Source organism: Simochromis diagramma, unplaced genomic scaffold, assembly GCF_900408965.1.
Source record: "Simochromis diagramma unplaced genomic scaffold, fSimDia1.1 OVJJ01000304.1, whole genome shotgun sequence".
Classification (NCBI taxonomy): Eukaryota; Metazoa; Chordata; class Actinopteri; order Cichliformes; family Cichlidae; genus Simochromis; species Simochromis diagramma.
This window is the reverse complement of record NW_024387030.1, coordinates 9,770,506-9,783,144: the sequence shown is the minus strand read 5'-3', so window position 1 is coordinate 9,783,144 and position 12,639 is coordinate 9,770,506. Positions and strand designations below refer to the sequence as shown.

At 38.3% G+C, this 12,639-nt stretch overlaps 1 long non-coding RNA gene across 1 annotated transcript; it reads left to right on the top strand.

The window, feature by feature from the left end:
• The first annotated feature begins 338 nt into the window (after positions 1-338).
• Positions 339-9,868, top strand: LOC120740375. Its single transcript, XR_005697359.1, has 2 exons — positions 339-1,734; positions 6,448-9,868. It is a non-coding gene; the product is annotated as an uncharacterized LOC120740375 (long non-coding RNA).
• Positions 9,869-12,639: the final 2,771 nt, after the last annotated feature.

The following is a 12,639-nucleotide window of genomic DNA, read 5'->3' as shown; positions in this document are numbered from 1 at the left end:
CAAAGGACAGTGCTAATATGGTTCAACTGACAGACTGTATATAAAAGATGGGCATAGCTTCTGCATCTAAAAGTTAAAAACAATTCACAAGTTCCTTTTCTCTCTTAATGGCCTCTTAATTGCTCTGGCTGCAAACATAAGTAAAAAAAAAATTAGCAGGATAGGATTTAGGGAATGGCAACCCTTCATTCTGAGGTTCCCTCATTCATCAATCACAAGGCAGTAAAACTCTCAAATAAAAAATAAATAAATTAAATAAGACTTTAAGCTTCTTATATACAGCCTTTTGGTTCACTACTGTTAACAATTACCATGAAAAACTTCCACTTTCCCAAGATTTACACTTACTGATGAAAACAATCTACAGTAAAAACCTGGTTAAATGCAGGCTTTAAATACATACATATGCCTGGCATTAAAAGTAGCACACCTCTCCTTTTTCACACGCTTAGACTCTTGCATGAACAGCTACATTATTCAATCAGACACCAACTCTCTCGCTCCCCTGTCCAACTTTGACAGGAGCTTGTGTTTTGCATACACACAAAACACAGAAAATAATCGCTTGACACACACGCCGACCGCTGGCCAGCTTTCTTTATTTTACACAGCACACTCTACACACATGCACACAGAAATTTCTCCCCAAAACACACTGGAGGAGACCCTTACCCCTCATCACGGCCCCTGTCACAAACGCTACTTGTCGTCAGGCGGTGTGTGACTCCCCTGAGTCGGTTGCCGAGCAACCGTGGCTACATTAATATGTGCGATGGGAAAGGAGCAGGGGATACCTCTTGCCTGTGGAGCGAAAGCAGCCACGACAGCGTCAGTGTGAGGCGACTGGTTCCCTCTCAGCGCCCCCTACCCCCTCCCTCTGTCTCTTTCTTATAGCCGTCCAACGTTCACGCTCTGCTCAGTTAGTTGGGGAAACACACACAGCCGCCGTAGCAGGAGAAAAGGTATATTAGGTTACACATCATGTAGAGGTAACAGGGGCTTCCACCACTTTAGCGGGGGTGCTTTTTAAAAAAATCCCTTTTTTAAAATTTTTGTATGAATCATGTAAAAGCCAAGGTGTCTGCTAAACATATCTTATGCCGCTGAGCAGTAAAAGTTTTCTTGAGAAGATGAGCTTTTAATAAGGGTTGACAGGTTGTCTTGGAAGGAGAGACAAGCCCGAAAATCTCTCTTTTTTTGTAAGCTTTGCGGATTAAAGACAAAGGAGGATGGAAATATTCGCATGAAACAGCTTTGTTACCCCCCACCCCCATCCTGCCCATCAACTGACTCCATTCTTCAACTTGACATCATCCCTTCACAAAGACAAGAAGAAGAAGAAGAACAAGAGGAGAAGAGAGAAGCAGAGGTGGGGAGGCAAACAGACGGGAAAGAGGAGGAAGAGCGGAGAGGAGGTGGGCAGCACACTTTCAGCTCTCACAAGGCTGAGGAGGAGAAAGTGACAGCAGCTAGAACTTGGCCACACTAGTGAGATGAAATTTGGAGAGGAGACGCTGCAGCGCTCGAGGAGACGACATCTAAAGAGAGCCCTAAAATTGGACCGCCTGGAAGGCAAGCCAGCAGTCTCTGGATCCCGTCCACCGCTTCCACCCCCAACAGCAGAAGGATGAGAGGGGTCGACTTTCACCTTAGTGGCCAGGGATGTCTGTGCACTACGGGAAGGCATCCCCTTCCAGCATGTCCAATGCTATGTTATTCCTGATGCTTTGCAAGGTAAGTCTGCTGCAGTTCCACTCTCATTCTAAACCATTAAACTCAAAAGGATTTACATCTGGAAGCTGTCTACAAACAATTTCACTGCAGTTACTCCACAACAGTGCATGGCTAGGAATTTATTATGCAGCATGATATATTCTTTATAAATGTTAGATATTTACAGGCTCAGAGTTCTTTGCATGAAATATTGACTAAGGGTACCAGAGACCCCTTGAATCTTGAATAACAATTGAACTATTGTCTTTTTGTCTCTGTGCCTTTGCTATGAAAAATCACCTTAATAGTTAATAGCTTCGGAGTTGCACCTCATCTATAATGTTATCAAGTTTAAAAAAATCTTTACATTTTTAAAAATAATTACAAAATAAAGCATTCCAGCTTTTCAAAGCATGGTATGGAGAGGCCAATTACATAACAAGCCATGAAAACGCAGAAACTTTCCTGTTTCTCACTTTGGTATGTGACTTCCTGAGTGCGTGAAATAAAAAAAAAAGGAAAAAAAAGCAAATTTAAATGTTGTCAGTTCAAAAATAGGCCTGCCAATTTCTTCTCACTCACAAAACAATGAGTACAGGTTACGGAAAATGGGTCACGCTCACTTGAGAAACTATTTCATCTGATTTTCTTTCTCTGTCACTCTTCCTCTTTCTTGATTGGTCTACATTCATTCGCTGTTAAACAGTTTTTGTTCTCTACGTGACGCTCACTAGTTTTTGTGTTTTTTGTCAGCGTGTGATGGGTGTCAAACCCATGTATGCGCGCGTGTGTGCGTGCGTGTGTATACATACACACTCGGGAGGGGTTGGGAGCCGTTTGATTTAATTCCATTTTAAAACAATGCCAAAAGCGACTCTGCCTGTCAGACTCGGTTAGCATCTGGAGTTGTTTGACATGCTCGGGATTATTCAAGTGGCAAAAGGTTTTACTCTTGACTGATCTAATCTGAGGATGTTAGCTTCCGTTAGGTGTAGCAGGAGCGTCCAGATTTATTGTCCCAGGTATGGATTCTTGCTATTTTCCCTCTTTCTCTTCCTGTCTGTGTGTCTGTCTGTTCTTTCTATATGACTGTGTATCTGGCTGTGCACGACTGAAGAGCAAGGTTTGAGTTTGCTATGAAAAAGAAAAAAAACCTCCCAAAATGATGCTTCAAATTTTGAAGGAAAATTTGTTGATCCAGAGATGCTGCTTTTATAACGTTGGATAATGTCGGGACCTTAAGTGGCCCTGCCAGTGACAGACCTGCTCGGATTAATTACAGAGACAAAAGTGAAGACGTTAACATTTTATAATCACATAAAACAAGCTTGAGTATAAGAATAGAAATCAACTCTGAAATATTGAATGCCCTGCGCCTTAGTGCACAGTCAAAAATAATCAAGAGAATTAGAAACTGATCCAGATGATAGTCTCTTATTTTGATATATTAACCTCAGCACGTGTATACTGTTAATGACTTCTGTTTCATGCTTGTTCTGAATGATAGAGCTCTAAAACACACTGCCCGGCCTTAGTGTTAAACAGACAGAGGAAGTCATTATGGGCAGTTAATGATTATAGCACATCGCACGATGCCAGCACCGGCTGCCTCTTGAAACAGAATGCTCTCGGTTGTTGGCTGTACAGACTGGAGCTGTTGAATGAGGATTCACTGGAAGGCATCCAGAGGGTTTTGCTGCGCTATGCTCAGCTGTACCTTTCGGTGAAGCTCTTTACTTAATACACAGGTTTTGGCAGAGCCTGGAACCTCGTACTCACCACCACTTCCACGACCACCTCATCTGCCTCCCCTTTCTTCTCCCTCATCATCCTCAGGCACATTTCTCTCCTGTTTTTTTTTTTTTTGCTGAGAATGTTTATATCAGTAGCGAGCAGGCTTCTTTATGCATGAGGGCACATCCAGCGCGCCACACAAAGATCTCCTTTCAGGTTGAGGGAAGCCCCGTTTATAGTGCTCCCCGGGAGAGGCAATCAAATCCCATTGTAACAGGTCAGGGGAGGAGGATGAATTTAACATAGAAACCGAGCATGACGTATTTTTATGTACGTCAAGAGCAGACTGTACAGTGTGTGGATGATTGCAGCAATTCAGAGTATCCATGTGGGATGTTCTGCTTTAGAAAAGACAATCATTTTTATGGTCTTATAAAAAGTCCTGCAGCAAACGTTATGTGACATTTACTTTATGAAAGGCATTTTAAACCCCCCCCCCCCTCCCACAGGTAATCCTTGCATACAGTACACCCCCCCCCCCAATAAAACCCCCCCACAAAAAAACCACATCATTCATGCATACTTCTTTGGTCCATAAAATCCAACTTTTTTACAGTAGCAAGTACACTGAATTGAACTTCTTAAAATGAAAAAATCTGACTTTATCTTACTGTAATCAACCCAGTTTAATCTCCCTCGGATTCCCTCTCTTTGTAGTACATCAGTCTTACAGACTTTGACATACTGTAAGTGATTCCTGGCAGGTGATGATTTCTGCCAAGGTCTTTTTTTTCTCAGCCAAACCGTCACAGAATGCAAGTCAGAGAAAAAAGGACAGTGTTTACAACACTGATATAAAACCTTCTTTGTCCAAAGTTCCTTTAAGAGGACACATAAATTCTTTTTAGAGGAAAACAAACTCTGTAATTTAGCCATAATAGTTGTGGATTATAAGTGATTAACTTTAGTAAAACTTCTGTGTGAACTTGGATTAATCTGAAGAAAAAAAAGACAATCTGGATTGCAAGTATACAGAAAGTAAAACCGATTCAACCCAACGAATAAACACCAACCATTGCGATCACCAAATGACCTCTTATTTGACGAAGTTGATGGCAGTCAAAAGTATAAATATCTGCTAACATGGATGCTGTGAATTTGTTTTTTCTCGAGCACAAAAAGCAATAAACATGCAAACGTAAATGCAATGTAAATCTAATCTGATGTTTTGTTTTGGCAGTGTGCTTTGATCCAAATAGGAAGTGCTACCACACACAAATAATAAAGGTTTATTCAGGCCTGTATTTAATATTGCAAGTCTGTTCCTTTTCAAAAAAGACCATAAGCCAACGAGGTACACTGTGTACCTTGGTTGAACTTTAGGTAACCTCTACCTTCTGGAAGTCAGAAACATTGAGTTTATTGAGCATCAAAGCTTTTTTACTTAGAGGAACAGCTTCCTGTTAGAAGGTTTATTTTTAGTTAGGTTACATGCTTTTCTGTTGTTATTTGACATATAAAACCCACTGACCCGCAAAAGGAGCTTTTTCTCCTGAGAGGTGTTTGGATGCCAAGTTGCACAAGCTGCTGCGCCTACGGGCTAAAAACATACTGCTAGTATCTAATACTGCACCCTAGGCTACACAAATCGATACACACACACACACACACTAAAAACTCACACTTGAGAGCGCTAGCACACTCAGAACTTGTTTGAGAGCAGTCCCAGTGTTGAAGAAGTACCACTGCTGAATAGAGGCTAGTGCAGAAATATCTGCTGTCTTTTTTTTTTCACTCACTAGGCTTCAAAGACGAGCCAAACAAAGGGTTTAACCAGATGTTAGCAATGAACAAAGCAGCTAGTATTTTATTTATGGTAAAATTCCCCCGTCCTCTATTGAATTCATGTTTTATAGTACATTAATAATATCTGTAAAATGGATAAAGCATCGTGTACTAAATGTACCGAAACTGCGTTATTTTTGTACACAGATTTGAAGAACATCTCACATCTCACCATATTGGAATAACCTGCAATATATATATATATATATATATATATATATATATATATATATATATATATATATATATATATATATATATATATATATATATATATATATATATATATATATATATATATATAGTACTTAGCAAATTCATTAAAATACCCCCAATGTAAGGCTTATCACAGCTGTCCAAATTTAACAGCATTGGAAATTACCAAAGTCATTTTTAATGTTTGTGTAATGGTTAACCCACCAATATGCAGAAGGTCTTTATAGTAATTATGAGTTTTATATAATTACTGTGGTTATCTATGACATTTAAAACGTATTGTTTTACAAAAAAGTAAAAAAAAAATAGTAAAAATTATAATTACTTTTTTGATTATGATGCCAAATTAAAGTTCTATACTTACATCGCTGAATAGAAAAATTAGTTTAATTGGTTGAATGTTATGCTTGTCCAGTGTCCGAATTTGCGTGTACGAATGCAAAATCATTTTGTTATTTGCCGAGTTAATAACAACATGACTTTGAATTTCAAACAGTTTTCTTTTGACAGATTTCTAAACTATTTGTATTTACTTGTTTCTGTGATTTCCTGACAGCATTCAAAATCCAGATCATTCAAAAGAAAACATATTATAGATAAATCATTCTGCTTTTTGTTGTTTTTCTTTAAAGCTAAAATGTTCCAGCTACTTCCCTCCATTGTATTATTTATCACTAAAATCTGACGTTATTAGCTTTCCAGCCTTTTTTAATGTATACAGGAGCATGGTGTTTGTTTACTTTCTGTTTTTCAATGATTGTAAATTATTGTTGCCTAAGCAAACACCTCACCAGCAGAAGACTAGATTTCCTGTTTTATTGCTATTATCACTGTCCACCACACACTGTGCAAGGACCCTATTCAAGGAAAATGAATAACCAATTGCATTAACTAAAACATGGATTGTGTTTGTCTTTTCTCCTTATCTGCCTGCTCCAGATTGGTCTGAGAAGAAAACTGCAGGCTTTTCCAGGGAAAATGGTAAACACTCTCTACAGTGATGAGGAAAAGGGAATCCAAGACAAAGAAAGTAAGGAGGAGACCATCTTGGCCATGCTGGGAATCATTGGGACCATTCTCAACTTGGTCGTCATCATTTTTGTCTACATCTACACCACCTTGTAGGTCTTGAACTCTTATTGTGCTTCATTAGTGGACACAGCAGAGCACATCTGAGCTGCTTCAGCAACACTATGTTGACTGAAAAGGAGAAAAAGATGGGTGGAGAAAGGAAGAGGCTGAACTGTGCTGTTGCCATATGGCACCAGTCCTGCATCACTTCAAACAGCTGAGACTATAAGAAACTGGCTTGTTCCTCTCCCTTTACAGGTAAAATTATCCAGAATTTCTGGTCATTTTGACTTGTATATAAATGCATGAAGCAAAGTCGAGAGACTGAAAAGATGAGAGCTTTCACTAACACGTGGACTTAAAACAGCAGGAAGAGTGGACATTTTTGAATAATACTTTACAAATGCTTTTATTAAATGAATTATGATTTATTGTTCTGTTTTACATCCATGGGATAACAGTTCAAATTGTAAGTAAAAATTAGCTTTTGGTTTGCTGTTTTTTTTTTTTAACACAACAAATTTCCATTTCTATGAGATTTTAAGAGACAAAAGGAAGAAAATGTTATTCTGATTGATTTAATGTTCACTTTAAGACTGTATTTGTCATCAGTGTTTGCAAAGTATTGACCGAACGACATTTACGGAGACTATTATTCCTGAAATTTAAATACATGCAGAGTTTTAGGTTGTATGCTTGTACATTTACAGGTCAAAACTGAGTCTATAAATGGTATAATATCAGTTTAATGTGCTGAAATGAATCCATAATGGTTACACTTGACATTGTGCCGAACATTAAACCACGGAAGAATACTTAAATTGTTACTTAAATTAGTTAAAAGCAACGTCGTTATCCTGTAAGTGTTTAATTTATCACTTCCACCTTTAAAGGCCATCCATATAGAAAAAGGAGAACCGAGAAGCATATTTTACTCACTCAGCTGCAGCTTTGAAACTTCATAAAGCCTTTCATAAATTTGTCAACATGTACCAAATGTTTCATAATCTTTATGTTACTTATTACTATAAAAAGCTCACTCTTCAAAGTAGAAAAGGGAAAGCGGCAGCTTGGGCTCTCAGTTTGTGCATCACTAAATCAGAACTTGTCCATGATTACTGTTTGCCTTAAAACATGAGGAAATGTCTATTTCCGCAGTGTTTATCAGGTTAAAAAGACTTTGTGAAACCCTTGTTGTACATACATATAATGTTCGTATTTTATGGGTTTATTGGCGGTAATTTTTATAAAAGCATCCTACTCTTGTCTTAACCAACATGATTACTACAAGATATTTCCAGACCTGGGCCAAACAGCTTACCTTGAGTCATTTGTGTCCATTTTCAGAGGACGACACTGGACAGTACTGTGAATCATAGGAAATTTACATGACGGCAAGAACCTTTAGATTAGCTTTTGGTATGATTCTTTTTCTTACACTGACTAAACTAACACTGTGTCTATTTTAAGGCCTCGTTCCATCTGAGAGCAACCGTGTCAGCTAGAAATTACATTTACATACAACTAAATTTCAACAAGAAGGGAGTGTGTTGCTGACTGACTTAAGTTTTCTTTTTAAATATTTAGGAAATGCTCTTTATTTATTGAACAAGTGGTTTAGTTTAGGTTTACACAAAGTTGAGGTCAGCTGCACATCCAATTGAAAAAGTTAGTTCAAGCTGCTTTAGCATGCATGCATTTGCTGTGCACCTCCAAGCATCTTGGCAACCCACCTTCACCTCCAGCATTGCCTATGACTATTTATATACGCAAACTCAAAGATGAGGCGGTCCCAGACAAAAAGAATCTTCTTTAAGCATGACACAACAATGTTGATAATGAACTTAAGTGTAACACGTGTAGTGACAGCATATTTAATTTTTCCACCAAAATATTTGGCTTTGGAAAAGTATATATAAATGCACCAGCTACAAAATTGTTAGACTGCTGTTTTGGCACTCTGTGTCAACACTTTTGATGTTTCATGTTTAAAATCTTCTGATTCTTATCACTGAACGAAAACAGTGACACAGCCCGCAGTCAGCCAGTAAGGCTGAATAAGAATGTAAACCCCAGGCTGTGGTGTCGCGGTCCAATTTGGGTCCTGTTGTCTATGTCGACTTCCTTATGCTGACTGAACATTCCTGCAGTGCTTCACTCATTTAAAAAAAATGATATTAACATATAACCATAATGTTCGTGAGACAGGCTTATTGTCAGACACACTGGACAAAAACCGATTAATTCTACTTGACCCAGGACTGGAATTAAGAAACATTTTGCACTTAAACATGAGAAGAAAGTGTGTCAAGTTTTTTTTCTTCTTTTTTTCCACATTTGTGAGTCTGACTGATCTGGTCCAGCTTGTACAAATCAAATCAGGTCAGGTTATGTGACAGTTTGAGGTAAAAGTGACTTTCTGTAACATCCTAATTTAAGAAGCACTGAAATTCAAGAATTTTTCTTTATATTTGCGTTGAAGGAGGGAGATAAATATTTGAGAAAAACATTTTGTTTTAGAGGCAATGGTAGGTACTTTTTTCCTGTGCTTCCAATCTTAATGCTAAAATGACTGGATGCTGGCTGTAGCTGTCAGACATGTAAGTGATATTGATCTTCTTATGAAACTTCCAGCAAGAAAACTAGTAAGTTCCCAAAGTGTTGCACTATTCTTCTAATAAAACTAGATATAAGAGATGAGAAAAGGCCTCCAAATAACGATGCACAGTTTGTAGAGAATGTAAGGGTAGACAGGAGGCTATATTATGTGAAAAAATGTCATGTTTGTGCTCTTCAGTCAACAACCTCTTGATTTCAGAAAGTGCCTGAGATGAAATGTCTCAACCTCACCAGTGGAGAGGCGAAGGAAAGAAAAATAGATCGCCTGTCATACAGCCAGATGAGTGGAAGAGGTTTGCAGAAAATCATGTATCCTGATGGGACTGGATTTCCACATAGCATAGTTAGCGATGCCAGTCATTGTTTGTCTGGGCTGAGGGGCTCCTTTGTTTCACAGAAAGGTTTTAAAATGAAAGCTTAGTAAGCACACGGAAGAGTCTTATGAATGTATTTATATTTGATGTTAAAGTTGATTATTCCTCTTATTCTTATTGTTTATTTATCTTTCCTAAAGCTATGTAACCCGATGTATCCTTATGATTTATTTGTGTGTATGCAAAATCTATTTAAAGTCACTGTAAAGTCTCTTGTGGGTGACAAATGGAAGGGTTAACAGTTTTTCAGCCTGCAGTTTTGTTAAAAAATATTAAATAAATACATCTAAAAGTGGTTGCATCAGGTCGTATAATCTTAATGCAGAGGGATAAGGATCCGTGGTTAAATATTCAGGTATAAGCAGCTTCATTCATTAAACATCATATCCATCAATTCTGAAAGATCCTGTCAACATATTAAATAATATATAGGTACGATACTGTGCAAAATTCTCAAGCCACCCCCGATTTCTTTAAATTTTGCTAGGAAACAGGAACAGGAACTTGTGCGGGAAATTACTGAAATATGAGTAAATGTACACAGAAACAGAGGCTATAGAGATAAAAAATATACACCATTCTAATAACCTCTAAAAAGGCTTCTTGAAGGACATTCAAAGCTTTTTTTTTTGGACTTTGGCTGCCTTTTGTTTTGTTCTCTGTCAAGATGTTCCCACACTCTTCCAATAATGTTGAGGTCCAGGCTCTGGGGAGGCCAATCCATGACTGACAGTGTTCAACTGTGTGTTTATCTGGTATGCTTTTACTGCATTGGCAGTGTGTTTGCTGAAAACATCAGATCAGCTGCTTTCAAAATAATATTGCATGGTGGCTGAAAATCGGACAATTTACTTTTCCGTGTTCATAATTCCATCAGTTTTAACAAGCTCTCCAACAGCACTCACTGAAACGTCGCACAAATCATAACAGAGCCTCCACTGTGTTTTGTAGATGGCTGTAGACACTGTTGTGCCTGTCTCCTGACCTCCACCGTACATATTAATGACAGTTTGAACCAAATCAACATCTGGACTCATCACTCCATAAGACCTGATGTCAGTTCTTGTGTAATCTGGCGTACATCAGTCTTTTCTCTGTGTTTCCCTTCCTTAAGAATGGCTTTCTGAACACCAACCTTCCACTGAGACCATTTCTGATGAGGTTTCAGTAAAGAGTAGACGGATCAACTGAAGGGCAGGTTGCATTTCTGCTTGAGTGATTCATAGGACAGGGCTAAGTGTCTAGCATTGGTAGCCAATGTAAAATAAAACTAACCTTCAGAAAGCCTGAAGAACTCTTTCTTAAGACCTTTCTTTTAAAAAAATACTCCTTTTCTGTCTCACAGAGAGAGAAACCCCTCACTTACCAACACTGAAAAATAAATTTTACCATCTATAATCTTTTCATTTGACAGCTTTGTGAGATTTCAACAGAACCTCGAAGAAGGAGATGGATGAGAAAACTAAATCTTTATGAGTCTACAGCGTTACATCCTACGAGATGTACATCCGTCCGGCTGCAAATCAATCTGAAAGATGGAGAAAAATGGAGAGAGCACAGAACTAGCAGGACAAAGACATAGAAACCATATTCCTCTAAACAAATTTATTTTTATTTCATCTCCTTTTGGTTTGTATCTTTTGGGTCACATGCAGAGAGTCGTGTCAAAATAATTTTCCACTCCATTAAGAGTGCTCTATGACAAGTGACACAGTGGAATAATCCTGTTGCAGGGAAAAATGGGACTAAAATCAGCTTGACTCTGCTTTTTCTTTAAATATAATGGATTAGGCAATGAACCAAGCGAGAACTGTGCTGTTTGAGGAACCCCAGCTGCTTAAATTCACACATGCCGAGAAGCCTGCTCTAAGCTATTGTTTCACCTGGATTCAGGAACAACCACAGTCCTCTGTATCTGAACGGTGATTGGCGAACAATGTGCAGGATTGTGGCGCATCCCAGATGGATGATTCAACCGAGCAGATTGTCCCATCTCTATCTAGCTGAGCTGACACCGTTTTGATGGTTTTGCAGAAGCTTCGCGGACGATTATGCCAACCAGCACACGAGCCACACCGAATCAACACGACGTACTCATGCCTGACGATGTCAGGCTGCTTCTGTTGTTACTCAAAAGGGAATTCAACCTGTGGCAGCAGCACACATTAATATTTAATGCCACTTTACAGAGCATGGTTTCCAGAATATCTCAGTAACTTTCTTCCACAAATCCTATCAACAAATCACATATATTTTTTAATACAAGTTCATAATTTTGCACAACAGGAAAAAGGGAAAAATTATAACCTGAATAAATAATAATGGTTATTTTCTTCTTAAATACAACCTACAGATCACATCCACCTATAAATGGATTTAGTGATTGATTAAAAAAAATCCTGATGTTAATTCTTAGATGTCACCTGATATGATTTTGGATAGAAAACATAAAAACAGAGCTGATCCTGGTTCACTTTTGTGACAGTCGCCTCTCAGGCATGTCAGCTAAGAGACAGGTACCAAATAGGAATCTGTAACCGGGAGCAGAAACATTACCTCGCCTGTGATGCCTGATTAGGACAAAGGAATAGTTCAGTTGTTTTGATTGGTCTGGCACAAACAATAACATTTCCAGTACCGATAGAGGAGTGGAATCACAAAACATTAACACTCAGGCTTAATGTTTATGGTCCGAGTCAGAATATTTCTTCTCAGTAGACAAATATGGGGTTTTTTCTTCTATACTGGCAAGGCTCAGATCTCTTAATACCACTGTCACTGTTATTCCCCTTTCCATGACACATGTAGTGCCAACAGCTGGATGCACACAATTGCAAATTTTTTGGGGTTGTCAAAAATGATTCTGGAAAATGTATGAAATCACTAACTGAATGTGAAATCGTCTGAGAGAGAGAAGAATAAGCATGACGGTTAAAAAAATAGCACTTAAATGAAATATTTCTAGAAATGTATTGAAGACTGTGGAAATAAAAGTGGGACATCTGGGGGGGAACTTCAGGTGGAAATGATATATCTTGACACGATATACTTTTTATCTGCATCAGAG